This window comes from Bombus fervidus, unplaced genomic scaffold, assembly GCF_041682495.2.
Source record: "Bombus fervidus isolate BK054 unplaced genomic scaffold, iyBomFerv1 scaffold0041, whole genome shotgun sequence".
Classification (NCBI taxonomy): domain Eukaryota; kingdom Metazoa; phylum Arthropoda; class Insecta; order Hymenoptera; family Apidae; genus Bombus; species Bombus fervidus.
Genome location: NW_027212604.1, coordinates 30001 through 35000, shown reverse-complemented (window position 1 = coordinate 35000; position 5000 = coordinate 30001). Strand labels below are relative to the sequence as shown.

Here is a 5000-nt window from a genome sequence, read left to right as displayed (position 1 = left end):
ACTCGCGTGCCTTCCCACTTGCCACTGACGGCGGAGTATAGGCGCGACGCTTCAGCGCCATCCATTTTCAGGGCTAGTTGCTTCGGCAGGTGAGTTGTTACACACTCCTTAGCGGATTCCGACTTCCATGGCCACCGTCCTGCTGTCTTAAGCAACCAACGCCTTTCATGGTATCCCATAAGCGTCGACTTAGGCGCCTTAACTCCACGTTTGGTTCATCCCACAGCGCCAGTTCTGCTTACCAAAATTGGCCCACTTGGCACTCTGATCCGACAATTGTATCTCGTGGCTTCATGATCCAAGCAAGCCAGAGATCTCACCCATTTAAAGTTTGAGAATAGGTTGAGGTCGTTTCGGCCCCAAGGCCTCTAATCATTCGCTTTACCAGATGAGACTCGTACGCGTTCGATGAGAACGGACGAGTGCCAGCTATCCTGAGGGAAACTTCGGAGGGAACCAGCTACTAGATGGTTCGATTAGTCTTTCGCCCCTATACCCAGTTCCGACGATCGATTTGCACGTCAGAATCGCTACGGACCTCCATCAGGGTTTCCCCTGACTTCGTCCTGACCAGGCATAGTTCACCATCTTTCGGGTCCCAACGTGTACGCTCTAGGTGCGCCTCTCCTCGCAATGAGAACGAGACGCCCCGGGAGTGCGGGGCCGCATTGTCTCGCGGCCCATCCTCCCTCGATCGGACACGCGCAACCCACTCAGGGTGGGCACGCGCGCCGATTTTCACTTTCATTTCGCCTTTAGGTTTACAAGTCCCAATGACTCGCGTACATGTTAGACTCCTTGGTCCGTGTTTCAAGACGGGTCCTGAGAGTACCCAAAGCAATAGCGTCGCCGACCGGTAATCAGAGACTCGGCCAGTCCAAGAAATCCGCCAGCCAACAGCTGCCGACGCCCCAGCACGGAATTAAACTCCGTAAAAACTGAGAACGATCGACGATGCTTGCGGCGGTCTAGACGCACACACATTCGAGAATGGATTGGTTGCGGCCCGATACCGTCTAGTGTACCGTCGTGCAGTCGGCCGGGCGACCGAGGGTCTGCCGCGTGCGCCGAAGCGACGCGACAGTCACCCGCTCGGGCCGTAGACCGACACACAACGGGTCGCGACGTTCTACTAGGGGAGAAGTGCACGACTACGACGCCGGAGCGTTCGAATCGAAGGTGGCGTGCCCTCGCCAATGGAACCACGAAGGCCCACCCGGAGCATCGCTCACCAACGATCACCGACGCCGTCGACGATGAATCTCCCCATTCGATCTTTTGGGTTTCTCAGGTTTACCCCTGAACGGTTTCACGTACTCTTGAACTCTCTCTTCAAAGTTCTTTTCAACTTTCCCTCACGGTACTTGTTCGCTATCGGTCTCGTGGTTGTATTTAGCCTTAGATGGAGTTTACCACCAACTTAGGGCTGCACTCTCAAGCAACCCGACTCTAAGGAGAGATCCTCCCGAAACGCGTTCCGGTCACTACGGGCCTGGCACCCTCTGTGGGTACATGGCCCCATTCAAGATGGACTTGGACGCGGTTCGACGTCACGGGATAAACGGATCCTCCCGAACACTACATTTCCCAACGGCGGAACCGCGGGATTCAGTGCTGGGCTAATTCCTGTTCGCTCGCCGCTACTAAGGAAATCCTTGTTAGTTTCTTTTCCTCCGCTTAGTAATATGCTTAAATTCAGCGGGTGATCTCGCCTACTCTGAGGTCGCTTCAACGTCACGACACGGTGACAATTTTTTTTTTTCAAAGAAAAAAAAATTTCGTGCCATGTGGGCGCGATTCGAGAAAAGCAAGACGGTTTGATAACAATGCGACAGAGGGTCTTTATTTTTATTTCTCTCTCCGAGAATCGCCTCAAAGAGAAAAAAAAATAAAAAAAAAAAATTAATTCGAATAGAATCGAGAACCTTATATTCTATCTCGATCGAGAAACGTTTTATGCATCTCGCCAAAGTGCCTTTTAAACTTCGTTCGTCGTATCATGTTCGAGCTAAGACTCACGCAAGACACCCGTAACGATCTCCGGTTTTTAACGCCCGTCCTCTTTGTATAATATATATATATATATATACACGTGTTATGTATAATATATCTCCCGTAGCCGTTTCTCTCTTCTCGACGATTCCAGCGGTTCCTTGTTTTCGCCTGTTATTGCTGGCACAGAGATCGAACACGCGACATGTATATAACATATCGGTTTCTTTGCTCTGTACCAACGACGAAAACGCACGGGAACTCACGCAAGTGGAAAAGCGAGCGCGAGACGTACACAACGGGGTGAATTTATTACTCGGGGACTGGACGACCGGCGATACGTTAGGATGCGCGGTCCAGCGATAGACGACGAAGAGACATGGGATGACCAACGATCTCTTTTTCTCTAAAACTCGGAGCGCCGAATCGCCTTAAAGCAAAAAAAAATCACACGCGCGTACGTCGTACGTACGGCGCGTGTATACCTCGTCTCTAATCAAGTTTCGTTAGTCTTTCTCGAGCCTCGCCAAAGAGGATCGTTCTCTTCCTCTGCGCGATCTCTCCGTGCCAATGTCAGAGATTATTCTCTCTTTCGCACGACGACGAAAACGACTATTTTCGACGATCCGAACAACTTTGTAACGGACTCACATGCACATCTTAAAATCGGGTACAGAAACGTTGCGCAACACCGTGAGCTTTTCTCTTCTTCGTCACCCTTAAATATAGCCGATCGTAGACGCACGCTAGATCGTAACACACACTTTTCGTTGATTTCCGACGAACGTGGCTTTGGGCCAGGCGCGCGGGCAGAGAGATACGCGACCGACGGGGAAAAATTCGTCCCGATACATGTACGCGTACTCTCCGATCTCCGCGCAACGCTGGGGATCATCTCCCTAAGTCATCAGCGTTCGAAGAAATCTCGTGTGTCCGTTCCCGGATCTACGGCTTTCTCTGGGTTCACGAAGAACAGAAAAAAGCACAGAGGATGAAAAACGCAACGACGACCCATCGATGCGACGGTCCTCGTTGTCTTCTCGTCAGTCGTCTCGCGCCTGCAGAATACATCTCTGCCGCACGAACAGACGGAGTGGGTATTCGATCCCTGGGGCTGTACGAGTAAAAACATCTTGATGAAAAGACGGTTGTGTTTCTTTAAGGCACACAGTTTTTCGTTACGCCACCAAGTTTAGGTTTAGGTTTTAATATCTTGGTTCTCTTTTCTCTCCTCTCTCGACTGACTTTGTTCAAAAATATTTTTGCTTTCTCTCAGTCTCGCCAAAAATTCATTTAAGACGACGTCGGGGGCGCGGTCATTCGTGCTTATCGAAGACTAACAAAACGTAGCAGAGGCTGATACAAAAAGAAAAAAAAAATCGGCCACGAAGAAAACTCGCTCTGTGTATCTCGATAACCGCGTCGACGACGACGGTTCTCTCCGCGCTCTTTTAATTCGTATCCTTCTTCTTGCGCTTCGTCCGACTCAGAAACGTTCGTAAAACACGAACGACGGCGGGTTGTCAAGCCAAGAAGGGACAGAGAAGAGACGGAGGTAGTTTTGCGAGTCTCCCGTGAACGCGATAGATTTTTCATATATATTTGTATCGAGAGCATGCGTACGCCGGTCTCCACACGATCCAGCGACGAACGCCGACGAACGTCCAACAATCGCTCGTACGTCGCGTACGAGCCCTCGACCGCTCTTTAATTCGTATTCTTTTGCTTGGCGCTCGTCCTCCGACTCGGAAACGTTCGTTTAAAGATAAAACGAACGACGGCGGGCTGTCGACGAGGCAAGAAAGAACAGAGAGAGACGGACCGAGAGCAACGATACGCAACGCAAGCAGTCTTAGGTTTACGTGAGCAACCCTCAGCCAGGCGTGGTCCAGGAATTGTATCCGTGGACCGCAATGTGCGTTCGAAATGTCGATGTTCATGTGTCCTGCAGTTCACACGTTGACGCGCAATTAGCTGCGTTCTTCATCGACCCACGAGCCAAGTGATCCACCGTTCAGGGTAATCGTTTATGCATGGATTTTTGTTTGTGTACTCAGGTTTTTGTACTCTTATTCTCGGTTCGAAAGAAGCCGATATCCGACAAACGTCCGACCAACGGGAATCGAACGCGCGGAAGTCGCCATATGATTGACGACACGAAAATACGTTCGAAAACGAAATCGGACGGACTGCGCGACGACACACGCAGCCCGCCGACCGGGCGTAAAGTGCATTATAATATATAACAACCAACGAGATCGAAGCTCCGTTCGTCAGGAAACGACGGGGATATAACACCCGATTCTGAATCCTCTGTACAGCACACGATCTCGCGAAGAAAGCGCACGGTGGCTAGCCCATGATATATATATATGTTCGTTCCTCTCGTCCAGTTATTCGAAGCAAACAGCCGATATGCATCTCCATCGTTCGGGTAAAAAAAAATCGATGGGACGCGCACGGTCGTAGTCTTCCTCGCGCGGTCGTTTCTTCCCGATAGCCAGAAGCAGAGTTTGAAAAACTCTAGCGACGGAACGAGGCATTAGACTCTCGACAACGAGGATAGAGAGACGGCCGGCGATCCCCTCTGAATCGACTTCGGTGGTTCAGGTAAAAATAAAAAAAATCGATGGGACGCGCACGGTCGTCGTTCCTCTTCCTCGCGCGCGGTCTATTCTTCCCGATAGCCAGAAGCAGAGTTTGAAAAACTCTAGCGACGGAACGAGGCATTAGACTCGCGACAACGAGGATAGAGAGACGGCCGGCGGTCCCCTCTGAATCCACTTTGGTCGCTCAGGTAAAAATAAAAAAAAATTCGAAAGGGACGCGCACGGTCGTCCTTCCTCTTCCTCGCGCGGTCTTTTCTTCCCGATAGCCAGAAGCAGAGTTTGAAAAACTCTAGCGACGGAACGAGGCATTAGACTCTCGACAACGAGGATAGAGAGACGGCCGGCGGTCCCCTCCGAACGGATGGCGACAACGACGACTAAAGCGCGAAAAATCGCGAC

At 51.0% G+C, this 5000-nt stretch overlaps 2 non-coding genes across 2 annotated transcripts in view; both read right to left on the bottom strand.

Moving 5' to 3' along the window:
* The window catches only part of LOC139997232 (large subunit ribosomal RNA), a 4173-nt gene extending 2447 nt beyond the window's left edge, over nt 1-1726 (bottom strand). Inside the window, exon 1 of the ribosomal RNA XR_011802664.1 lies at nt 1-1726. This exon is cut by the window's left edge and continues 2447 nt beyond it. This is a non-coding gene — a ribosomal RNA (large subunit ribosomal RNA).
* A 2133-nt stretch (nt 1727-3859) lies between these two features.
* LOC139997236 (5.8S ribosomal RNA) lies at nt 3860-4014 on the bottom strand. Its single transcript, XR_011802666.1, has one exon. It is a non-coding gene; the product is annotated as a 5.8S ribosomal RNA (ribosomal RNA).
* Nucleotides 4015-5000: the final 986 nt, after the last annotated feature.